This window comes from Oryctolagus cuniculus, chromosome X, assembly GCF_964237555.1.
Source record: "Oryctolagus cuniculus chromosome X, mOryCun1.1, whole genome shotgun sequence".
Lineage (NCBI taxonomy): Eukaryota > Metazoa > Chordata > Mammalia > Lagomorpha > Leporidae > Oryctolagus > Oryctolagus cuniculus.
Window position 1 is genome coordinate 63,626,660 of NC_091453.1, and position 27,168 is coordinate 63,653,827.

The window sequence follows — 27,168 nt, forward strand, 5'->3', positions numbered from 1 at the left end:
ATCTGGTACAAACAATAACATTCATGCATTTGATTTCAGTGACCTTTGAAAAAAGTATGCATTAATGTGACCAGCGGAACTGTCACTACAGTCAAGATATAAAACATTCACATTCTTTTTTTTAAAGATTTATTTATTCATTTGAAAGTAAGAGTTATACAGAGAAAAGGAGAAGCAGAGAGAGAGAGAAAGAGAGAGAGAAAGAGGTCTTCCTTCTGTTGGTTCACTCCATAATCGACCTCAACAGCCAGAGCTGAGTCAACATGAAGCCAGGAGCCAGGAGCCAGGAGCTTCTTCTGGGTCTCCCATGTGGGTAGAGGGGCCAAGGCCTTGGGCCATCTTCCACTGCTTTCCCAGGCCATAGCAGAGAGCTGGATTGGAAGTCCAGCCAGGATTCTAACTGGTGCCTATAAGGGATGGCAGCACGGCAGGCAGCAGCTTTATCCGCTATGCCACAGCTTCAGCCCCATCAATTAGCACTCTTATGCATGATGTCAGTGATCATCAAAGGCTCTTTTTTTTTTTTTTTTTTTTTGGACAGGCAGTGTTATACAGTGAGAGAGAGACAGAGAGAAAGGTCTTCCTTCTGTTGGTTCACCCTCCAAATGACTGCTACGGCCAGCACGCTGCGCCAATCCAAAGCCAGGAGCCAGGTGCTTCCTCCTGGTCTCCCATGTGGGTGCAGGGCCCAAGCACTTCGACCATTCTCGACTGCCTTCCCAGGCCACAGCAGAGAGCTGGACTGGAAGAGGAACAACCAGTACAGAATCTGGCGCCCCAACTGGGACTAGAACCCAGGGTGTGGGCACCACAGGGGGAGGATTAGCCAAGTGAGCCATAGTTCTGGCCCATCCAAGGCTCTTAACATGAGCTGCCTAGACCATGGAGGCCTTTTGAATCCACAAACTCCTTCAATATGTAGACAAGGCCATAAGCAAAGTGTAAGTTCTCTTCTCCCTTCAGAGAAAAGTACCTTCTTCTTTGATGACCATTTTTTCCCACTGGGTCTCACCCACATATGTCCTTTATGTAGGACATTTTTTGCCACAATGTCTTGGTTTTCTATTTCTGAAATGCTCTCATGAGCTTTCAACCAGATCAGAATGCCTAAAAGGCTGATTCTGAGATCAGAGTGCTATTTAAAGTGATTCTCATTCTTTCTATGAGTCTGCTGTGCGGTCTGCTTCCCACGTTGGAGCATTCACTCTTTTTAAATTCTATCTATTATTATTACCAGATACTTAACCCTATCTATATGATTGTTTTAACCCTATCCATATGACCACTTTAACACTTTATAACTCTTTATACCACCCAGCTTAAGGGGATGCTCTCCAATGTTTTGATTTCACTAGCTATCTCCCAGCACTTTGAAGCAACATCGAATAGTAATGTAGTTGCCAATGCTCCTTCAAATGTTAGTGTTAGTGAATTTTATATATCACATATAAATTAGAATAAGAATACCCATTTTGACTTAAAATGAAATAAAATATTGATTGGTCATTTCCCATTATAGTCAGATGAGTTACCCTCCCTCTTTCCCTCCTAAATGTTCACAGTGCCTCAAAAGTGCCCTGCTCTTTTTCACCTGTGGGCTTTTATACAATAAGTTATCAAAATTTGAAATTGTTCCTCTCCTCCTGAACCCTAATTTCTCCTTCAGGTCTCCTAGCTGAATTACATTTACTTCAGGAAACCTTGCCTAAACACTTCTTCCCTCTGCCCCTACTTTGGGTTAGCTGCTGCGGCTACATGCTTTTATAGAAGAGAAACATACTTTCTGGTCATAGTATTTAGCACATTTTGCCCCAGTTACCCTTTTCACACCATTAATTCCACGCAGTTGCTTGCTTGCTGGATTATTCACTATGTACTCTATTTTTGCATTTGAGTATTCAAAAAAGATTTTGTGAAAGAAATGTGATATATGAGTAGACATGGTCCTTAGGAAGGCAAATTGGATTTTGCTGGATAAAGGGATAAAGAGCATTTCCACACTTTTGGGCAAAGAGCTAGAGATGCCAGTTAGCAGGATGGATGTAGAAGGCAGTGCTATTCCTGAAGCAGATATCACCAAAATAGAAAATCTTGTCTTGGCAGCAGGTGATGGCTCACATACTTGAGTTCCTGCCACTTACATAGGAGACCTGTATAGAGTTGCTGGCTAGTGGCTTTAGCCTGGCTTACCCTCAGCTGTTGTGAGCATTTGGAGAGTGAACCAGTGGATGAAAGATTCTCTCTCTCTTTCCCTCTCTCTCTTCTCTCTCTCTCCTTTCAAATAAATAGATAAATAAATAAATAAAAGAAGCACCCAAAGGTGTTTTGGACATGGTAAGATGGGATATAGTAGCTATTATAGTGTCTTTAATTTGAGGTCATGAATGGTATCTATGATAAAACCACTGCATTTAAACACAAATTTGGCAACTAGGGAATAGATATGATGTGACAGACTATCAGAAGCAGAGATGCATGTATGTGAAGAACGTAAAAGGTAGAACCTAATGAGGTAGGAGCTGGCATGTGTGGCAAGTGGGTTAAAGGACTACTTGTGACACAAGCATCCCGTGTAAGCACAGCTTTGAGTCTAGCTGCTCTGCTTACCAGCCAATTCTCTGTTAATGTGCCTGGGAAAGCAGTGGAACATGGCCCAGATGCTTGGGCCCCTGCCACCCATGTGGGAGACCCAGATAGAATTCCTGGCTCCTAGCTTCTGCAACCATTTGAGGAGTTAACCAGCAGAGGGAAGATCTTTCTCTCTGTCTTTTCCTCTCTTTGTCACTCTGTCTTTAAATTTTTTTTTTTTTGAAAAAAGAAGAAGCTGGTAAGGCAAAGGACAAACATGTTAATTTCTTCAATAATCTGTCAGGTCTCCCCTTTTTTTCTGAAGCAAAAATGACAGTGGAAATTTTATCCATTTGTTTTCCTACCTTCTTTTTTTAAAAATGTATTTTTAAGAAAAGAAAAATTCTGAGAAGTTGTAATTATATTATTGTGTCTTCCAAGTTAAATGTGATATTTTTATCCTAAGTGTCTAGCTATCTATCTAGCTTGATATTTACAACTGATCTATTAGTCCCTCAAGCTAACCCTGGCAGTTTGATTAGAAACTTGGAGTTAGAAACAAGTTTCTTTATTGTTATTATCATCATTAGTAGTAGTAATAGTAGTAATATTTGAACGTGAGATGATAGAGACAAAGAGAGAGAAGAGAAGAGGAGATAGAGAGAGAGAAACAGAACAATCCTATCTTTTCTTTCACTCCCTAAATACTGGTAATAGCTGGAGTTGGAAAAGGAAGAGAAGGAACTCAGTCAGGGTCTTCCATGTGAGTGGCAGGCACCCAACTCTTTGAGCCAGCAGTTCCTCTCTCCTAGGGATGTCTTAGCAGGAATCTTGAATTGAGAGTGCAGCCTGGAAGTAAACTCAAGAACTCCAATATGGAATGTGGGTATGCTTACCAGTGTCTTAAACTGCCATGCTAAACCCACACTGAAAAACAAGTTTTCTAAAGCATCTAAGCTGCTGCTGCTCTACACCCCTGAAAAAGATTGTTTTAAAATAAAGGGTTAAAATTGATTTTCCTTTTATTCTAACTTTTAATTTATAATAATCATACATATTTATGGGCTACAGTGTGATATTTCAATACATTCATACAGTGTGTACAGATCAGAAAAGGCCAATCAGCACCTCGCCTTCTTTGACATTCTTTTCTGATAGGAGGCTTAGAGTTTCTCTCTTCTATATCTTCGTACAATACAAACTAGATCATTATGAACTATGGGTTCTCCACTATTGTAACACCGGGAACTTATTCCTTCCATTTAACTCTGATTTGGTACCCTTTATCAAAATCTAAATTCACTTTATCTCCCCATCCCTCTAAGCCTCTACTAATCACTATCCCATCATAAGACTGAGTTTTTTCATTTGCTTTCAGTTTCTGCATATGGGAAAGAAATGTTGTATTTGTCTTCCTGAGTCTGGCTTATTTCCCTTAACATGCTCCAGTTTCGTTCATTTTGCTGCAAATTACAGGATTCTATTGTTTGTATGACTGAATAATATTGCCTTATGTATGTATATACCACATTTTCTGCATTCATTCACCTGATGAGTGACACCTTGGTTGATTCTGTATCTTGGTTATTGTGAATATTGCTGCAGTACACATGGTTGCAAGCTTCTGCACAACAAACAAAACAATCAGTACAGTGGAGAGACATCTGACACAATGGGAGACAATATTTGTAAGCTATTTATATGACAAAGGATTAATACACAGGATATATCAGGTAGTGAAAAAGTCGTACAACACAAAACAAGTAATGCAGTTAAGAACTAAGCAAAAGACTATTCCAGAGGTCTAGGAGAACCTCAATAGATGGTTCTCAAAAGAAGAAATAAATTTGTCAACAAATATATTTTTAAATGCTCAATATCAATAGACATCCTGGAAATGAAAATAAAAACCTCAACGAGCTATCAGTTCATCCCTGTCAGAATGTTTATTATCAAAAAGAAAGTAACAAACTCAGACAAGAATGTGGAGAAAGGGGAACTCTTTTTTTTTTTTTTTTGTATATAGATTTTATTTTATTTTTATTTTTTTATTTTTTAAGCTTTTATTTAATGAATATAACTTTCCAAAGTACAGCTTATGGATTACATTGGCTTTTCCCCCCCATAACTTCCCTCCCACCTTCAACCCTCCCCTTTCTCACTCCCTCTCCCCTTCCATTCACATCAAGATTCATTTTCGTTTCTCTTTATATACAGAAGATCATTTTAGCATACATTAAGTAAAGATTTCAACAGTTTGCTCCCACACAGAAACATAAAGTGAAAAATACTGTTTGAGTACTAGTTATAGCATTAAATCTCAATGTACAGCACACTAAGGACAAAGATCCTACATGAGGAGTAAGTGCACAGTGACTCCTGTTGTTGACTTAACAAATTGACACTCTTGTTTATGGCATCAGTAATCTCCCTATGCTCCAGTCATGAGTTTCCAAGGCTATGGAAGCCCCCTGAGTTCATTGACTCTGATCATTTTTAGACAAGGCCATGGTCAAAGTGGAAGTTCTCTCCTCCCTTCAGAGAAAGGTACCTCCTTCTTTGATGACCCGTTCTTTCCACTGGGATCTCACTCACAGAGATCTTTCATTTAGGTTTTTTTTTTTTTCCCCAGAGTGTCTTGGCTTTCCATGCCTGAAATACTCTCATGGGCTTTTCAGCCGGATCCGCATGCCTTAAGGGCTGATTCTGAGGCCAGAGTGCTGTTTAGGACATCTGCCATTCTATGGGTCTGCTGTGTATCTCACTTCCCATGTTGGATCGTTCTCTCCCTTTTTTTTTTAAATTCTATCAGCTAGTATTTGCAGACACTATTCTTGTTTATGTGATCCCTTTGGTTCTTAGTCCTATCATTATGATCAATTGTGAACAGAAATTGATCACTTGGACTAGTGAGATGGCATTGGTACATGCCACCTTGATGGGATTGAATTGGAATCCGAGAAAGGGGAACTCTTTCACACAGTTAGTGGGGATAAAAATTAGTAGGGCCACTATGGAAAGCAGTATGGAGATTTCTTAAAAAAAAAAAAAAAAAGAGCTAGAAATGGAACTGTAATATAATTCAGCAATCCCAATCCTGTACATATATTCAGAAGACATGAAACCTTTGTATCAAAGAGATACCTGCTCCACCATGTTTACTGAAATTGTTTTAAGGAAATCATAATGAAGAGAAATGAAGGGAAACACTTGTATAGCTAACGAATCAGCTAAATCAACATCAGTGAAAAATGATATGACAGATGATGAATAGCGAGCACTTTTGACTCTTGTTCAACTACCCAGAAATAATCAGGTTAACAAAAGTTACATATTCAGATATATAGAGTCGAGCAAAAGGAAAAAACAATCACTTGTAATTCATTGTGAGGAAATGGTAATCCATGACCACAAATTTAGCTTAGGTTATTAAAAAAAAAAAAAACAAACTAAAACTTGAATCCTAATTATAACTAATCTTTTTTCAATTGAACTTTCACTAAACAAGTTATAAAACTCAGTTTATATCCCTCAGTTCCTCTTTTTTCCTGTTGCTTTATAAAATCATTTTATGGAGCCAGTGCTGTGGCGTATTGGGTGAAGCCATCGCCTGCAGTGCTGACATCCCATATGGTCGCCGGTTCGAGTCTCGGCTGCTTTACTTCCCATCCAGCTCTTTGCTATGACCTGGGAAAGCAGTAGAAGATGGCCCAAGCCCTTGGGCCCCTGCACTCGCGTGGGAGACCCAGAAGAAGCTCCTGGCTCCTGACTTCAGATCAGCACAGCTCCGGCCGTTGAGGCTAACTGGGGAGTGAACTAGTGGATGGAAGCCCTATCTCTCTCTGCCTCTCCTTCTCTGTCTGTGTAACTCTGACTTCGGAGTAAAATAAATAAATCTTTAAAAAATGTTTTTACAAGAATTTAAATTATTAACAGGAACTCTCATTTTTATTGTATATGGCTACATTATTTCTCATGTCTCCAAGTAAATTGCCTTACACGTAATTTTTGCCCAAGAAAACATTTATTTAAGATATACAGGCTTCGTGCATTTCACCAATACAATTTTAGGAACATAGTGATTCTTTCCACCCTATCCTTCCTCCCACCTGTACTCCCACTCTACTTCCTCCTCTTTATCTAATTCCCATTCTTATTTTTTACTAAGATCTATTTCAGCTCACTTTATACACATAAAATTAACCCTACATTAAGTACAGAGTTCAACAAATAGTATGAAAAAACAAAAACACACAAAAAAACTGTCCCTCAGCAGTTGAAACAAGGGCTGTCCAATAGTAGATCTTAGTTAAAAGATGGATGATTCCCAACTGGGCCAAAACAGAGCAGATGGCATGAGATTTATTCCTAATACTCAAAGTGGAATGCACTTTAAACTTATGAATAGCTTATTTCTATAATTTCTCATTAACATTTTTTGGACTACAGTTTTCTGTGGGTAACTGAAACCACAAAAAAGTAAAACTGTAGATAGGCAGGGACTACTGTATTCTAATTGACTAGAGTTTAGTCTAAAGCAGTACTCTTAGAAATACTGCGGGTGTATTGTCACCATTGGAAATAAATGCGTCCTACACCCTTAACCTGACAACTTTTCTTCTTCTGCCCTTACGTTCACCAATCACCTTTTCTTTATAACTTAGCATCCTGTTGATGTCTTCCCTACAGGAAACTAAAGCACACATCATACATTCATAAGAATGCATGACAATTATTCTTTCTATTTAATATTAAAGTATTCCCTTCAGCTCCGAGCTGACTCTTCGGAGGGCAGTGTCTCAGCGGTGCTGGGAAGACCTGCACCCAGGACGGCTCCCCCTCCCGGGGCCTCTCTCCTCTCCCTGTGAGTCCCCTGGTCTCATAGACCTCTGGAATCTGATTCCCTGGGGTGAGGTGAGAGCAGGCCCAGGGAGGGAGGTTACCACTTAGGAAGCCGCTGACAACAGCTGACTCTTAGAAACTGCTACACCAGCTGAACACTGTTGGAACCCGAGTCTAGATGTCAACCCAAAATCTGTGGCTTGAGACTAATTAAGTCTGCACACAATAATGGTCTCAGAATGACTGCACGACCGAGGGACTTCCCAGTAAAAGATCTTCTTAGTCTAATTCAGTTTTCTGGCTTTGACAGGGAGACATTTTCTGGAGCTGTGCATTTACTGGACAGATTCCTGTGTAAAATGAAGCACCTTGGACGTGTCAGTGTCTGAGTTGTTTTTATTTGGCTGTAAAATCAATAGAAGAGGAAAGGAATGTCCTACTGTCAACCGACTTGATCCAGATAAGTCAATATAGGTTTACGGTTTCAGCCTTAATGAGAATGGAAAAGCTTGTACTGGAGAAGGTGTGTTGGAAAGTCAAAGCTACTAATGCCTTTCAGTTTCTGCAACTCTATTACCCCCTCATTCAAGAGAACTTGCCGTTTGAAAGCAGAAATAGCCTTAATTTTTGAAAGACTGGAAGCTCAGGCATGTCACTGCAGGATCATATTTTTTTTAAAGCAAAGCGTATAGAGTTAACAGAAAGAATAGAATGTCTTCAGAAACATTCCAAGATAAATGGCAGAGATTTGACCTTCTGGCAAGAGCTTGTATCGAAGTGCTTAACTGAATATTCATCAAACAAGTGTTCGAAACCAAACAGAAGTTGAAATGGATTGTGTCTGGGCGTACTGCACAGCAGTTGAAGCATAGATACTGCAGAGTAACTCACCTTCCAACAATTTCTGAAATGGTTCCTTAATTCGTAAAATTGGATCATTGCTATTCTCCATATAGAGGAAATTATCCAGTGCTATAATTTTCTTTTACAATTGTAGAATTAAAATATCAATTCTCTTCAAAGTAAACAAAATGGAGTTGCAATAGCAAAGAGGAAGTGACTTCACTGATTTGGTAAGCTAATATTTGAAGACATATACTGTATATAGTACCCTAAGGGTAAGGAATTATTCAACCTCTGATATGTATGTTAGTCATTTCATTAATCAGCAGATAAAAAGTGTCTTCCTCAACAACCCAAGTTTTTAAAGTAGCCGTAAAATGGTATTTTCTTGTTGCACATCATTTTGCTCTATGTAGACTTAAGCTCTGGCTCATTTAAAGATATACTAGCTGAGTAGGACAGTAAGACCAAACTTTTGGGTCATTTGTAGACTAATTTGAGAATGTTAGCTTATAAGCAAAATCAATATGAACTTGGATAGTGTATTTAAAGAAAAAGCAAGATATAGCTGATGAGTCTTGACATTGGGTGTCTAGAAACTGCAAGAGTGTCAACACTGTAATTACTATAATATTTGGAATCCTGGGAATGTAGTTACATGCATAAAATGTAAACTTGGGGTCACTGTGTATACAGGCTTGACATTTAAATTTCTTAACTAGTGGTAATAATTTATCTTTTTCCATTCAAAATTAAATTAATATTGAACTTATCTGTGATTATGAAACTTAACCTAAACAGCTAGTTCACTTTTGATAGTGATTATTTCACGGGTGTCTGATAAGTTTTTTTGTTGTTGTTGTTTATTTAAAGAGGATTATTACAGCAAAAAAAAAGCTCTGAACCCCTTCTCCACAACCCTGAGCTGTGGATTCCATGGTGTTTTCATAAGTTTCAATTTCAAGCCTTAAAACTTTACAACTAGATGAGCATGATGTTCTCAGGCTTGGGAAAACTGCCTAATTAGTATTATGTTATAGTGGAATTATGTTTAGATATGAATTCATCCGTGAAGCACTCAAATCAAAGTTAAAAGCATAAATGTGAGGCACTAATCACAAGCTTGGGAAAGTAAACTGTGAATATTCATTTCTTAACATTGATTTAACGTTCTATATTTGATTGATATATTTAGGTAGTATGGAAAATGCTAACCTACATAATTTAAATTTTTTAAATTATGAGGTTTTCAGCAAGGTAACATTTTACATATGCACTTTTAAGGTATAACAAAGGTTAGTGTTTTTGGCAGTTTAAATGGTTTCCTGTTGCCCAAAATGCAATAATATAATTCTGAGAAGGGGACATTATTAGTAAATGGGAATTACATTTAAATTTGAAGGTGTTTTATAGGAAGCAAAAAAAAGACTTAGTAAGTTTGGCAAATTCATAATCTTTAATATTTTTTCAAGGAAACAGGTGATGTTTTGTATGTGTGATAAGATCTTTCCTACAGAATCTACTGCCCCAGTCTAGTCCAATCAAGAAAAATTGTTTTCTATTTTATTAGTTGCTAAAATTATCACTCTGAGAACTTACTTTACTCCACTAAAGTAAGTTCAGACTAGATTTAACACTCCAGAATACTAAGTACTGCTTTCATAAAACTGCCATTGCTTCTAATTCAGATTGGAATAAAATTCTAAAGAATATGCTTCCACTAGTGCCCTTACTGCATCTTAAGAAAAGTCAGTAGACTTCATAAGTAGATCACTGAGGCGGTGTTCAAGAAACAGTCTTCAGTCAGTCAGTGAATGCAAAGAGGTCTACAGTGTGGCGGTGCCATGGATAATTAACAGAGCAATGCACAGCCTGAGTTCATTCAGAGTGGTTATAATCAATTTTGACACGATGTTGTGGATAAATATGCAGCAAAAAATAAAAACCAAAGAATCACAGCATATATTATCCTCAAATTTTATAATACGTGTTTTATAGGTAACTTCAGTTTTTCCAAAAGGCTGGTAATATTTTGGTTATTTTGATACATCATTGTTAACTTTGAGTTGGCAGAGGGAACCTAACCAAATATCATTCTCTTTGGTACTAAGTGATATAACTTTCAATAAAGTTATTGAAATGCAAGCAAAATTAGAGTATTGACATTCTGATTACATTTGGCAGTCTCACAGAACTTGGTTGACTTTTCCTTTGAGCTTGATTCAGTATGGTTTGATTCTCTCCTTACACAGGGAGTTCCTGATCAAAGAGATGTAATAATTAGGATTTTCAATTAAATGTTTGATTTTTTAACTGTAGTGAGATAACTAATAGGCTTTGTCTGGTCACCAGTCTACATCACTGAACACTTTTTGTTAAATTTCTGGAGAGACCAAAGAAGACTTTGTATAAATTAGACAAGTATAAACACTTTGAGGACACATGATATGTATTAACTGCATCATAGTTTTTGATACATAGTTGTACTCAATACATGCTTTTGAATAAGTGAATTAATTTGCTAGCATAAATATTCATAAGTTGTCTGCATTTATTTCAAGTTAAAGTTACCCATTTACTTTTTCTAAGATTTATTTATTTGAAAAGAGAAGTTATATAGAGAGGAGGGACAGACACAGAGAGAGAGAGAGAGAGATCTTCCATCTGCTGGTTTACTCCCCAAGTGGCTGCAACTGCAGGGGCTGAGCCAGGCCAAAGCCAGAAGCTAGGAGCTTCATCCAAGTCTCCCATGTGGGTGCAGGGGCCCAAGCAATTGGGCCATCTTCTGCTTTCCCAGGTGCATTAGCAGGGAGCTGCATGAGAAGTGGAGCAGCCAAGATTTGAACCAGTCCCCATATGGGATGCCAGCATCACAGGTGGCAGTTTAACCCATGTATGACACAATGCCAGCCTCCCAAGTTTTTGAAGAAGTTTGAATCATAAAATTTGAATTCATTTTAATTTATAATAGAAGCACCTAGCTCTATAGAGTAATACATTCTCCATTCTCAAAGATATCCCTATATAAAACCCTCATCATTTCAACATATGCGTTCACCACCCCATGACTTCTTTCATAGATGTGTTGTTTCAATGAAAGAATGGTGAGAAATTGTATCATTAGATAACATTACACCATAGGCTGCAAAATCTCATGATACTGCTTTGTTTCCACTGTCAACAGTTCCCTGTGCTCCCATTGTTCTTTTACAACCAGCTTTGTTATTTCAGGGGACAGGCAATCAAAGGCTAGTTCCCCAACATGTATCCTATGCTAGTAAATCTTTGTCTGAAATGTCATTCATAAGTTTGACACTATTTTTCCCCTGGCTCTTTAAATATGTTGTCCAAGTCTGAATGTTTCCAATGACCTTTCACCGGGGAATTGTAATCTGGATGATATCAGAAATTGCTGATTATTTCATTTCTTTGAAATTGCCTTATTTCCTTTACTAACCTCAGGTTAACAGGAGATCAAAAGTGCACTTCCAGAAAGTATCTAGGTTTTGTGTGAACCTAAAGTCCAGTTTTGCTTCTTATAGAATTAAATCCACAAACATTTTGCTTGAAAAAGCCAGTTGCGCAGAAAATCCCTCAGTCAACCATGTGGAAAATATAATTGCATTTGGAACCTTAGTCTAATGTTGCCTTTCAAACTCATGATTAACAATTGTGTTGTTATAGAGTTTTTCTAACATTTTATATAAAATTCATGCTGTTTTAATGTTCACAGATTTGTGCACATTATATTAAAAACCAATAGTATCATTCAACATAATCTAACTTATCAAGAAAAATAAAAATTTTAATAAGAAAAAAATTTTTCTCTCTCCAAATTGTTTTATACCTTTGTAGCACTCAATTTAGAAAATAATCTCAATGCCAAAAAAGATTATGTTTATTTAATACACAGTAACTTTCTCTTACTCCATTTTCCCATTCCGTACTAAAACACAGCCAATGTGGTATTTTGAAACATTTATAATTCAGCTCTAAATAGCACCTTCAGAATCTGGGGGAAGGAGGAAAGTGAGACTGTAGGAGTGAGAATTGAAACAGTGTATGTGTTCCCTCATCCTTTGGCATGCAGCTTTCTGATACGACTTACTATTTGTTTCTGACATTCACACAAGCAATTACAAAAGTCTACCTGTGTGGGTCCACATTAGATGTTGAGTCAGCAAATTAGCATCTAGTTTTAGTATCAGCAAGTATTATACTTGTAGAATTTTTCCTTACACTTAATTTAAACCACTCATGGTAAAACTTTTCTTCTTAGTCTACTATGAAAGAAAATAATCCATTTGTTTTGTTACTATTAAAATAATTAATGATGATATTAAAATACTTTACAGACTTTCTTTCAATGAACTAATTTAAATTCTTATAATCAAAGCTAGCGTTTAGCCTAGCAGTTAAGACATCCATGTCCCACACCAGTTACAAGGGTTCCAATACCTGACTCCAGTTTCCTGCAAATGCAGGCCCAGGGACTCAGCAGTGATGTTTCATGTAACTGGATTTCTGCTACCTATGTAAGACACCTGGATTGCATTCCCGGCTCCTGCCTTTGGTCCCTGCCAAGCCACAGCCATTGTAGTCATGAGGAGTGAACCAACAGACGAGACCGCTCTCTCTCTCTCTCTAACAAACTTTACAGTTTCAAAAATAATTTTAAAATAATTCCTGTAGTTTCTCTTGTAGATTGTTTCTTAATTTTAGACTTAAATTCTCATTGTTTTAGTATCCTTAGTCTCTGCATTTTAATAGCATGTATATATTCTGAATATTTTAATGTTTGTATCACTAAGAAAAAAATTTTTCTCTATTGAAAATGCATTTAGGGCCGGCGCCGCGGCTCACTAGGCTAATCCTCCGCCTAGTGGCGCCGGCACACCGGGTTCTAGTCCCGGTCGGGGCGCCGGATTCTGTCCCGGTTGCCCTTCTTCCAGGCCAGCCCTCTGCTGTGGCCAGGGAGTGCAGTGGAGGATGGCCCAGGTGCTTGGGCCCTGCACCCCATGGGAGACCAGGAAAAGCACCTGGCTCCTGGCTCCTGCCATCGGATCAGCGCGGTGCGCCGGCCGCAGCGCGCTGGCCGCGGCGGCCATTGGAGGGTGAACCAACGGCAAAGGAAGACCTTTCTCTCTGTCTCTCTCTCTCACTGTCCACTCTGCCTGTCAAAAATAAAAATTAAAAAAAAAAAAAAAAAAAAAAAAGAAAATGCATTTAGACAAGAAACCTATTTGAATTTTCCTAAAAACATAGAAGCCTAAGTGCAACTTTTAAATGATTTATTAATTTTTTTGAAAGGGAGAGTAACAGAGCGAGAGGGAGAGAGAGAGAGAGAGAGAGAGAGAGCAAGCTTTTTTTCATCCACTGGTTCACTCCCCAAATGTCTGCAACAGTTAAGGCTATGCCAGGCCAAAGCCAGGATCTAGGAACTCCATCCAGGTCTCCCATATACAGTGTAAGAATTCAAGTACTTTGGCCATCATCCACCTCTCCCTGGTGCATTAATAGGAAGCTGGATCAGAAGCTTGAAGTAACCAGGACTTGAACCAGACACTCAGATATAGAAGTGGTTGTCTCAAACACTGGCTTGACCTGCAGTGCCAAATACCTGCTGCTAATTGTTACTGTTTTTTTTTTAAATATTAATTTATTTTATTTGAAAGAGTTGCAAAGAGAGGTAGAGGGAGAGACAGAGAGGTCTTTCATGCATTGGTCCACACCCCAAATGCTCCCAATGGCCGGGGCTGGGCTAGGCCAAAGCCAGGAGCCTGGAACCCCATCCAGGCCTCCCACATGGGTGGCAGGGGCCCAGGTGCTTGAGCCATTTTGTGCTGCTTTCCCAAGGATATTAGCCAGGAGCTGCATCAGAAGTGTAGTAACTGGGATTCAAACCAGCATCCATATAAGATGCTGGTATTGCAGGCAGTGGCTTAATCGGCTATGTCACAACACTGGCCACCTGATACTTTTAAGTAGAGTCATTGAAAGGCCATTTCTCTTGATTTATTGAACTATTCTCTTAATATTTATAGCCATAAGTACTTAATTTCATTATTCATTATTCATTTTGTTCCAATGAAAATTGATTAATTTGGTTAAATTTATTCACTCCATTGAATAATTAACACTTCAAATTCAGAGACTGTATTAAGCATCAAGCCAACTGGAAACACCATATGCTTCCAGATTTTCAAGATATTGTTTTCTTCTCCCTGTTTTAAATTTTATGCATGTTACAGTTAAAGACTATTTCTCACCTGCATATGCATTGCTTTTGTGGAAAATAAATCTACCTTTATGTCATATCTGAGCTAGCTCAAAATATTTCAGCAGAACTTCAAATGCTAGCACACAAAAAGCATGGATTTCCAAGGTGCTCACTGTGAATTATAGTCACTTAGCATTTAGATGGAATGTTTTATTTGCAATATGCTCATGTAAACACTTGCTTGGTCATGCAAGTAAACAGTAGAAGAGAAATCCCAGCTATTTGCTACCAGCTTGGCAGTGTCTGTATTTTTTAATAATTAGGAGCTAGAAAGAAACTGATTACATAGTATGCCATATTGTATCCTTCTCTGGTGAATTAGTGCCACATCTATGCCTACATTTACAAAGTATATTTTGAAGATATACTGCTTATCTAACACGTTGAAGCCACTTTTCTGTCAGACATAATAGCTAAAACACTCTTATGGAGATCTCTAATGTGTATATTCTTAGATGCAAAGCTCCTGTTGCAGGGTATACAAGTTAAGAATCTAACTCATTATTCTGACTATGTGTTTGTGGTCACTGAGAATGTGATCATCTTTTTATTAAATGCTGTGACTTTGGGTGGCCTTATATTTCAGATTTGGCTTAGTAAAAATTGATAATTGAGAGATGCAGTATACATAGTCTCAACAGTATGATAATCAGTTAATGCTAAAGTCTAAAAGCCAATTTAAAATAAATTGGGGAATGATAGAGATAATTAAAAGTGATTTCATTACAGGAGTGCAGGCAAATCTCAGGATGATTCATTTTAAACCTTAAAGACTATAAAAATAGCTACTATTCTCAAGAAGCACTTTTAGAAATTTAACAGAAACATACACGAATGATAATTCTCTTCATGGGGATAGCACTATAGGGAACACACTTTTTATGAACACATCTTTTAGAGATCCAAGTGAACTACCTGGGTACATTCTTAAGCATTAAGATGGTCTACAGTCACTCATCATAACCTAGTTTCCACAAGATCAGCATTGTGATTTTAGGTCACAGAGAAAAGAGTAACTCTAGAACAATGATTGAAAGTGCAAGAGTAGTGTTGCAAGAGATAGCTCTCTTTGGGTGTTTCATGTCCTTGTACATCTTCCTGAATTGCCAAAAATGACAGGTCCCAACTGCTATTCATTCAGGTCATTTTTCAGAATTGAGTTTACAACAACATTGAAGGATAAAGAGTATGCTTGTACATTGCTTGACACTAAAGAAGTGGATTTCCCAAGTCCTTTGTTCCCAACTGTGATGCAAAGTCCTTTGTGTGTATGTTTCTAGGCAGTATCACACTATTCCTTTGAAACTTGGGAGCAAGGGAAACCTGTGCTAAAATGCTTGTGTTCATGCTGATTGCTGTACCATGAGGAATAAAGTCTGTTCTCTCTGTCCCAGGGGTTATATATGTTCTGCCAGCATCTATGAAGGAGTTGTAGGCTTAGTAGCTTGCACATAGGGGAAAATAAAATTCCAGCTCTGATGGGAAAGACATTAATATTTCTTTATCAAACTAAATATCCACCAATATTATCATGAGAATCAATGTCACAAAAGCTGTTTAGTCATTCACTGTTTCTTAGTGTGAGTTAATCCCGCCGAAGCGTGGAGCTTCACAATAATCGAGATCCATTCAGCTACTAAATTTGCCTTTGGCCTCTTAATATTTCTTTCGTTGGTAAACTCCTCCCCACCCCCGCAACCCTTAATTTAATTAATGAATCCAATCCATTCATAAATGCTTATCTTATATCTTAATTGCCAGAGTTTTAAAAACGGAGATGGTAATTCCTTAAGTCAAAAGACATCTTCAGAGGCAAGTGCTGTGGCACAGCAGGTTAACACACTGGCCTGAAGTGCTGGCATCCCATATGAGCGCCGGTTCGAGACCCAGCTGCTCCACTCCCAATCCAGCTCTCTGCTATGGCCTGGGAAAGCCGTGGAAGATGCCCCGAGGCCTTGGGCTCCTGCACCTGTGTGGGAGACCTGGAAGAAGCTCCTGGCTCCTGGCTTCAGATTGGTACAGCTCCAGCCATTGCAGCCAATTTGGGAGTGAACCATCGGATGGAAGACCTCTCTCTCTCTTTCTCTCTCTCTCTGCCTCTCCTCTCGCTGTGTAACTCTGACTTTCAAATAAAAATAAATAAATCTTTAAAAAATACAACTTCAAATCTAATGAATAGAGTGTGATAAAGTATATATAATAATGAAAGAAATTCTAAAGATAAGAAAAAAATTCTACTGACTGTAACATTAATGGAAAACATTAATGGAAGACATTGAGACTGTTCATATCTTCAGAGATTTGTAAAATTTTAATGGACACACCATTGGTGAGAATTTTTTTTTTTTTTGGTGAATAAAACTGCTTGAGCCAATTCCTGATAATGGGAATGTGTGAGACATGCTAAGAACAGCAGGTAGATTTATTTCATTAGAGTATTCCTTATGGTAAAACGTGGAGAAAAGTTGGGAAATATTGGTTGGGACAAATTAAGTGTGGAAATAATGTCTTGTATGTTTAATGTTATCAATAGGTAGATGCTGAGAGGCAATATTTAGGCATGAGTGGGAAAGAGAACTGCCACAAATTGGAAGTTTGTGGAGGGTTCTGCATTGTGAGAGTGGAGATGGTCATAGCATATTTGAAGATATTTCCAAAAAATCATGGAGGTGAGGCATTGTTTGTGGCACAGCAGTTAAGGTGCATGTATCCCATTATCCGAATGCCTTGGCTTAAGTCCTGGTTCTGCTTATGATTCCAGATTCTGGTTTATACACATCCTAAGAGGCAGAAGGTGATGATTCAAGTGCTTGGGTCCCTGTCACCCATATAGAAGACTCGAATTGAGTTCCAGGCTCCTGGCTTCAGCCTCAGACCCAACTGCTTCAGACATTTGGGGAGTGAACCAGCTGATGAAGGATCTTTCTCTCTCCCCTCTCTCTCAGTCTTTGAAATAAAAAAGTAAATAAAATTTAAACAGAAATAGTTCATGGAACATAAAATTAAAATACAATTTTATTTTGGTACAAATTTCTCTTTAATATTTTTGTTTATTTAATTGAAAGGCAAAGTTACAGAGAGAGGGATAGACAGAGAGAGAAAGATCTTCTATCTGCTGGTTCACTTCCTGAATGGCTGCAAATGACCAGTGCTGGGCCATGCCAAAGGCAGGAACTTGGAACTCCATCTAGGTCTGCCTCTTGGGTGGCAGGGGCCCAAGCACTTGGGCCGTCATGCACCTCCTTCCCAGGAGCATTAGCAGGAAGCTGGATTGGAAGCAGAGCAGTCAGAACTCCAACCAGTACTTGGATATGTTGCTACTGGCATCATAAGCAATGGCTTAACCTGCTGTGCCACAATGCCAGTCTCACACTGTAAAAATTTGAGAAATAAATTAATGTACATAAAATTGCATTTAGGAAATAGTAGATTGTTTTTAGTATATTGGATCAATTTGATGGGCAACTGGTTTGGGATCTATAGTTAGGAGAACATCATTAGTGTGGTAGCAGAATGTAAAATGAGTGCACAAGGACAGACTATGTAAAATGTGTGTACACATGAATAATGCCTATATGACAACATGGAAAACGTTTGAAGTGTTGAGACCAGAGGATTTTGAAGGATTTCTTCTCTTTCTTTTTAAAAAATATTGATTAAATTTGATATATTTTATTTTATTTAAAAGATTTATTTATTTAGTTGAAAGTCAGAGCTACACAGAGAGAGAAGGAGAAGCAGAGAGAGAGAGAGAGGTCTTCCATCTGCTGGTTCACTCCCCAATTGGCCACAATGGCTGGAGCTGCACTGATCCAAAACCAGGAGCCAGGAGCTTCTTCCAGGTCTCCCACGCGGGTGCAGGGGCCCAAGGACTTGGACCATCCTCCACTGCTTTCCCAGGCCATAACAGAGAGCTGGATCAGAAGTGGAGCAGCCAGGTCCCCATATGGGATGCTGGCGCTTCAAGCCAGGGAGTTAACCCGCTGTGCCACAGCGCTGCCCCCTCTCCCCCAAATAAATTAAAAAAAAAAAAAAAGAAAAGAAATCTCACATGTTACCTCATAAAGATACATGATTTAAATGGGCTAGTTAAAAATAAACTTTAAAAGGAATTTTCAAAAGTTTGTGGAAAATGCACATTACAAAAAAAATTATGCATGGATTTAAAGTTGTTTCCATCAATATAAACTTATCTTTTAATTTAAAAATTTTAGAAGCAACCCAGATATCCACAGACTGTGAATGGATAAATAAAATATTGTATAAGCATATAAAAGAGGATTATTTGGGGGCTGGTGCTGTGGTGCACAGGTTAACGCCCTGGCCTGAAGCACTGGCATTCCATATAGGCGCCGGTTCGAGACCCGGCTGCTCCACTTCCTATCCAGCTCTCTGCCATGGCCTGGGAAAGCAGTACAAGACGGCCCAAGTCCTTGGGCCCCTGCACCCACGTGGGAGTCCTGGAAGAAGCTCCTGGCTCCTGGCTTCAGATCGGTGCAGCTCCGGCCATTGTGGCCAATTGGGAAGTGAACCATCCGATGGAAGACCTCTCTCTCTCTCTCTCTCTGCCTCTCCTCTCTCTGTGTAACTGTGACTTTCAAGTAAATAAATAAATCTTTTAAAAAAAGAGAATTATTGGATAATAAAAAATAATAAAGTACGGGTACATTGCACAACATGTATGAACACTAAAAAGATATTAAAAGAAAGAAAGTATACATAAAAGCCCATATATTGTATGATTCTACTACTATGAAATATCATAAATGGGATAATTCATAGAGGCAGAAATTAAATTATTGATTATCTAAGACAGGGGAGAGGAGAAAATAGAGGAGTGATTGCTAGTGACTTTTGTGGGATGATGAAAATATACTATGATTAGATAATAGGAAATTTTATAATCCTTGAGTTGCATCTAAAAATTTTTTTTTGTTATCTAAAAAATAAAAAAAAATTCTGTGACAAGCCATGGGAACCTTCCCCAGTCAATGCTGGAAGTTTACAAGCAGCTACTGAAGGACCAGGGATAATGCAGAAAGGATTATTGCTATATTCACTGGCAGTTTTACTAGATAGCCTCTAATAGGCATTTCAATTTTAAGATACAATCTCTCACTCGAACAGGAAAGAACAATGGCTGTAGTCAGTTGTAAACTCTCTGTAAATAGCAAAGTGTCTCTAAAAGAAACTCAATTTTGTGTGACTTCTCTATAGCATTTCCATGAATTGTACTGAGATCAACAAGAGGGCTTGTTAATATACCTATTTGAATCTCCCTCAAATAATGGCCGATTCCCAATCACTGTGAAGTCACAGTATTCAAATATTCTCAGTGATTCCAATTTGAAAGAAATGCATGCTTCAGTATTCTGAATCCACTAAGGTATTTTAACGAGAAAGAACAGATCTGTGTTGGGAAATTCCAGAATTCAGTATCAAATTTTTCAGAATACATTTTCTATGTACATGTATAGACTTACACTCCATCTAAATAAAATCTGTATTGTCTATACTTTGTAAACTCTTCCTAATTTTAAAATAGTAAGCACTCTCAGATAAAGTCACCAAATACCACTTTTCAAAAACTTACAATAACACCTTTGGTATATATATATAAACATGTCCAGAGACTCATAAGTTCCGACTGCCAAGATTTACAATACATACAAAGTAGTAGCTCAAATGTATAACATAGAGGAAGTGAGTGAAGGGACTATCACAGAAATCTACAAACCAAATGATCTGATAGTCTAAAAATTGTGAAAATGAAAATTGTGAAGAAGTATACATCATATTATATTCTGATTGACTATATGTCTGTCTTCCCCCAAAAGACCTTAAGTGATTTGAGGGCAGGTAAATCTTTCTTATGGCTATAATGGCTATTGTCATAAAGTAAAGGTACATGGCATAGAGATTTTCAAATATTTTATCACAGGAGATTATTGAAATTTAATTTATCTTTTGCACAATATTGAGGTCCAGTCTAACTCTTTGGAAAAAGCTTTATTTTATGATGATCAAAGACACCGAAAAAATGAAATTGAAAATTTTAAAGCTTTGTGATTTTTTTTTGCTGTAGAACAATGATATTTTAGGGCATGATCCCTTAAAATCCTTATCTTCATTGACCTCCCTACTTTGGCCACCGACCACAATGCCTTACCTTAGATCCTCATTACTCAGAAATACTGAGATGTCAAGTTCTGAAACACCTTCTTTGTGCTCCAAACACAGATTTGCATTTACCCACTCCCACATAGGTTTCTCTGACTCACATTTTGATTAATTTTCCCAATTGAATTTCTAGCATCTGACTTCACATGAATATGACCAATTATTTCAGTGATTTTTTTAGCATTCTCCTGATTTTTATTGTCTATGACATGCCATTTCTCAACCCAGAGTGAATTTCCACTCTGCTTTCTTGACTCCTACTTCTGAACTGTGAAGCACTGCTACATAAATTCATGAAACTATGTTAATTGGAGCCACTGCAATTTCATTTTGTCTCACCTCAGTTGAACTGTCCCTGTTGCTTGGCAATCCTTTTATTTATCAGTGTTGATTCCCCCATTACATTTCACAAAGCAGCTGTTCAAACATTTCTACTCTTCAAGGTTCCAAACTCTCCATCGTGTTTTTACTTCCAACAGATGCCTCTCTTATTGATAAGGTAAAGAAATTCTATAAAACTTCATTTTTCATTTTTATCTACCTAAGATTTCTTCTTTTAGTTATTTTTTCCTGTATTAAAATAGTGAGTATCCTTCTTTGCTACAACTTCCATTCAATCTTATTCTCTTTCCTCTTTGGGACTTTTCTTTGACCACATTTATTTTTTCCTATATAATCTAAATCCCTCCTTGTCTCAGATATATCAGGAATATCTTTTCTGGACATGGTGAATTTCATAAAAGGTGAGTCTCTCGCTTCTCTTGCCAACTCACACCTTAAGTTTTTATGATTTGTTTTAGCTCTATTCTACAAATAAAGTCAAGAGTATTCATCTAATTTGAACATTCTGTGGAATCTCCTCCATATTTCCCTCCCAGGAAGCCTATACTGCATACAACTTTGTTGTTAAATGATATGATTTGAGCATGTTACCCAAGGGATTATGTATTGGAAAATTGGACCCTAAGTTGGTAATGATGGGAGATCATGGAATCTTTAAGAGGTTGGGATTAGTGGGAGTTGGTTAGATCATTGGGAGTGCTGCCCTTGGAAGTGATCCAGGTCATTTTCATGGGACCCTAAGTTTGTTTTGGTAAAAGAAAGTTGTCATCAGTATGAGACTTACCCCTTGAATCTCTTTTGGCTTCCTGGCTAGTGATGTGCTCTCTCACAACTGCATATACTCCCACTGTTAAGCTGCTATCATCCATGAGGTTCTTCCCAGAACTGAGCCGATGTCCAACATATTTCTTCAAATTTACATAACTGTGAGCTAATCAACTCTTTTTTATTTATAAACAGAAAACGGGATCATGAAGAAAGCTGATACCAGAAAGTACTGTTGTTAGCCTAACTATATTTGAAACTGTAGAAATGGCTTTGCTAAAGTTTGGAAGAGTTTGGAGGAGCAGGCTAGAAAAAGCCTAGAATGTTCTAAGCAGAGAGTTATGAACAATTCTGGTGAGGGCCCAGAAGACATGATTAGGGAACTACTCTCAGATGGAAATGAGGATTATATTGGAAATTGAAATAAGGCTCACCTTGTTACACTGTAGTAAAGAAACTGGCTTCATTGTGTCTATTCCATAAGGCTATATTTAAGAATTTAAGGACTTAAGAATGTTGGATTAGTTTATATGGAAGAAGAAATTTCTAAAGGAAATACAGAAGTTGTGTGGGTGCTTCTTGGTTGTTTTTAGTGTGATTTGGGAACAAAAGGAAACAAAGCAGACAGATTTGGAAATGGCTAAGCCTGGCAAGAGAAAGACCATGAAAGTGTGTAAGAATTGTGGCTGAGATCAGGACAGCTGGGGGCATTTCAGGAATCTTTGCGTCTACCCCTCCTCCCATCTTAGGTGCAGAAGCCTACAAGGGCAGAATTGTTTCACGGAACTCCAGGATGCTGTGAGCAGGCTCGCTGGCCAGGGCCACTTTGAGATTTGATTTCCTGCTTTTCACTGGTGAACCACTCTGTAGCAGCTACAACTCTGGTTCAAGTGGGTCCAGGCACAGCTTGTGTTGGTGGCAGGCATTTTTGGCAGCCACGTTGCGCACTGATCCTGTAGATGCACAGAGCACCAGGGTTTTAGGGTCCTAGCAGCTCCCACTAAATTTTCCAAGAAAAGCCCAAGAGTTCAGGAAGAAGTCTGCCACAGGATCAGAGCCTCTGCAAAAGCCGCCAGTATGGCCGTGCTTAGTGGAGTTACGAGAGTGAAACTGCAGAGGGGACCCAAGAAAAGTAGAGCAACCAGCAATGTGACTCTCCCACCGGGAAGGCCACACACATCAGAGAAGTAGCCTCATGGAATCTACAACAAGGCTGTAGATTCAGGGTTACCACAAAGATAATTTCTTATTTTAAGATTAATAGGTGGCTGTGGGCATCGTGGCACAGCAGTTTAACACACTGCTTGCAATGCTTGCATCCCTTATCGGAGTGCCTGGGATTAAGTCCCACCTCTGCCTCCACTTCCAATGGTCCCCAGCACGTGGCAGCCCAGGGTGGAGTTGACTTCGCTGAGCCCTTACTGTTTGGGCATTTGGAGAGTAAACCAGTGAATGGAAGATCTCTCTCTCTACCTGTCTCTGTCTCTTTTTCAAGTCAATAAAAATAGAGTAAACAAACTTGAAAAATGTAATAGATAATGATTGCAATCCTGGCTTCCTTTCCTAATCTGAAGGCACAGCAAAACTATCTTCTTACAGTTACGTTGAATGAAATTACTTCTAATCACCATCACAACCTGTACTCTCTAGAGTTTATACTATTATCCAACCCATCAAATTTCTTTTGCTCATTTAAGCATAGTCTCATTTTTGTGGTGTATTTCCTATGCTTTATATAATCACCCAGAAGTGCCTGAAAATATTTAGTTGAATGGAAACCAGTTATGAAAAATAAATAGAGGTTTTCTTCCTCCCTCCCTCCCTCCCTCCCTCCCTCCCTTCCTCCCTTCCTTCCTCCGCCCCTCCCTTCCTTCCATCTTTCTTTCTAGCCTGGAACTCCATCCAGGTCTCTGACATAAGTGACGTGGACTCAGGTATTTGGGCCATCATCTGCTGACTCCCTGGTGGGTTAGCAGAAAGCTGGAACAGAAATGGAGAAGCCGGGACTCAACCACACTCTGATATAGGATCCAGGCATGTCAAGCAGCAGCTTAACTTCTCTGTACTACAAAGTCTGCACCTCAGATGTACTTTCTTTTTCACACTTTGAAGGAATGTTTGCTATCCTCTTTGAGCCACATTGCTGCAATATAAATGAAGAGTGGTCTATCATTTGTTTATAACATTTGTTAGTCACTGTATATTAGGCAAATAATCAGTTTTGCATAGATGAGGAAGTTAATCTGTACCTTGAAAATATAGGTTTTGGAGATGAGAAGAAAAACTATAATAATTTTTTTAACTGGAAAGATGTGTTTTGGCTACTAACTTCAAAGTCTGGTGTGTAATATAACAGCTTCCTTAATTTTCATTAAGTAATTTTACTATTATCTACCTGTACCATAATTACTCAGATCACAAAAGAGTATAATTTTACATTAAATAAAATCTTCCTTATTTAGATGTTATCATAAAATAAAGTATAATTTTACACTAAACAAAATTTGTCTTCCTTAATTTTTTAGTCATAAAATCCTAGGTTTTAAAGCCATACAGTTTTCTCAAGTCATATCTAATATTCACATAATCCAAGAAAACAAAAAAATCCAAAAAAGCAAAACTACTGGTTTGAGAAGCCTTTTGGAGATATATTCCAGTTACGGACCATGTTGTTGTTCTAAACCTTTGTAAGTGCTTCTGAAGAAGCAGCAGCAGTTAGCATAGCACATGGGCTTTTGCTAAAATGTAAACCTGTTACTTGCGAAAATCTTTGGATTATTTCTTCAATCTGTTGTGGACACTGAATGTTCTAAATTGACAGAAAGATGTCTATTAAATTATAGTTAAGATTATAAACCCTACTTGTACTACAATAATTGTATAAAAATTGTACATCTCTGTGTTTCACTAAAATACTTAAAATATGAATGATTATATTTTACTACTGTGTGCTGAATTTTTAATGTACTAAATCAATTTTAACTGAACTAGTTTAATTCATTGACAGCTGACTAGATGCATTTCTGATGTCCTTAATATAGAGTTAAGTTGAATGTGCCCAAAAAAGTAGAACAATAAATTTTGATTTGATCTGATAGTTATATTCCAATTGCAAATGGTAAGGCCATGAGGATTTAAGCAAATATGATGAGCCTTAACTCTTTTCCTATCAAAAACAGAAATCATATTATTATTCAAACTGAATTTACCATTATCCTGTTTAAAGATCATCATAAATAACATTTTTATTATACTGGTCCATACGATTGAAATTACATTAGGTTGTTTAATTTTTTTTTAAATCAAGTGTCCTCTAAAATATAGCCACTGCAACTGTATTGACTTATTTTGTTTGTAAAGTTCCTTAGGGATTTTAGAAATTAAAATCATATACATAATAATGATAAAAGGTCAGTGAAATTAAGGTTTTCATTTTTTACCTTAAAAGCGACCAGCCTGAAACAAGATAATTGACATTTAGATTCTACAATTTATAGTAAAATAAGATTTACCTTGGTTATTCTTAGGAGAAAACATGTTTTTATTTTACTTTCCAGTAACAGACTATTTTATACAACTCTCTAATTCACTTCCTATCTTCTGTACCCTAACTGTTGCTGACAAATGTTTGCATTTTACCTTAAAAAAAACACCTTGCTCCCTGCACGGAAACTCCTGAAAACTGTTTTCCGCTGTACTGCCCACAAAACTGACATTAAACAATTCTGACGCCAGTCATTGTTTCCTGAGCTCAAGGCTTTCTCAGTTTTTTTTTTTTCAAACAAGTTGCAGTATCATCAAAGGTCTTCCATTACCTTTTTAAAAGCAATGTCAGCTCCTAGAGATTAAATATATATGTGTGTATATATATAATTAAGAATATTTCTTACATTTGGTTATAATTATTATATAATTATTTAAGAAATATGAAATTTCCCAGACCATAGCAGGTCTGGGAAACATGAAATTATTTGGATATCTTCTTGTTTGCTTTTGGCAGATTAAATAAGAGCATATAAACTAGGAAGTTTTCTTCTTTTTGCTAAAAATGAATGTCATTTTCATCTGTAACAAGGAAACTGGTTAATCTATATGACATCTTCTAATTATAACCCTAGAAGTTTTCTTGTTTGGGTTTGTTTTGTGACAAGAAAATTTATGAATAGATTAAGTTTTGCCCTTTTAAAATGCACATCAATTTAAAATGAGTATAATTAGTTTAGTATTTTATTTTATCCTGAACAGAATAAATGTTTATATTTCTACAGTCTTAAGGAAATTATTTCTAATGATTATATGTATGATTCTAACCATTGTATATCATGTTGATATAGGATATTAAGTACTATCATTTTTAGGCCAGTGCTGTGGCCGGCATCCACTTTCGATCCAGCTCCTTGCTATGGTCTGGGAAGGTAGTAGAAGATTACCTAAGTGAACCTGCATGGGAGACCTGGAAGAAGCTCCTGGCTCTGGATCAATCCAGCTTCTGCCATGGCAGCCATTTGGGAAGTGAACAAGCAGATGGAAGACCCCTCTCTCTCTCTCACTGCCTCTGCCTCTCTGTAATTCGGCCTTTCAAATAAATAAGTGAATCTTAAAAAAAAAAAAAAAGGTAGCACCATTTTATGCATGGTAGATGTTCTTATTTATATTTATTATCTGAAAATTTAATTCTGTAAAATGTGTGCATTGTTTCTAATAATAATTTTAATTTTGTGCTTCTACTCTGGCCTCTGAAACTATGATTGAATGAATGACATTTAGAGCAAATCAAATGTTGAAACAGTATACCTCTTATTAACATATACTTCTGGGGCCGCTGTTGTGGCATAAGGGGTAAAGCCACTATCTGTGATATTGGCATGCCATATGGGCGTCAGTGAAATAGACTGGAACTATAGCCACCTATCCCATCATTGCCATATTGGTGACCTGCAGAAGGAATCTGGGGAAAAAAAGTCCACTTCGTGTACGAGAATGTATTGATGTAGTGACTCAAATCACAGGGCAACTAAGATGGGTGAAAACACTGGAGTGATGCAGCAGTAAGTAATGTTCTTACATTAATTAGAGTTTCCAAACATTGCTTTCTAATACTTGAATTCACAAAAGCTAGTGCGAACCCATTAAGGAATTGTATCTATTCGAGTTGTGGGTCAAGTACACTTGCAGAAAGATGAAGGAAAAACGACCTCAGCTATGTAGGATAAAATTATCTTTGTAGTATGAGCAAATTTTATGAAGATGTTAAGACATTTTTGTTGTCATTTAGTCATAAACTATATAGCCAAGATATTTAATCACTGTAAGTGAGGGGAATTCAATGATTCAATATATTCAGTGAA

At 37.6% G+C, this 27,168-nt stretch overlaps 1 pseudogene; it reads left to right on the forward strand.

Annotated features, from left to right (window-relative positions):
• The first annotated feature begins 7,519 nt into the window (after positions 1 to 7,519).
• Positions 7,520 to 8,331, forward strand: LOC103351919 (cyclin-G1 pseudogene; annotated as a pseudogene).
• The last annotated feature ends 18,837 nt before the right edge of the window (positions 8,332 to 27,168 follow it).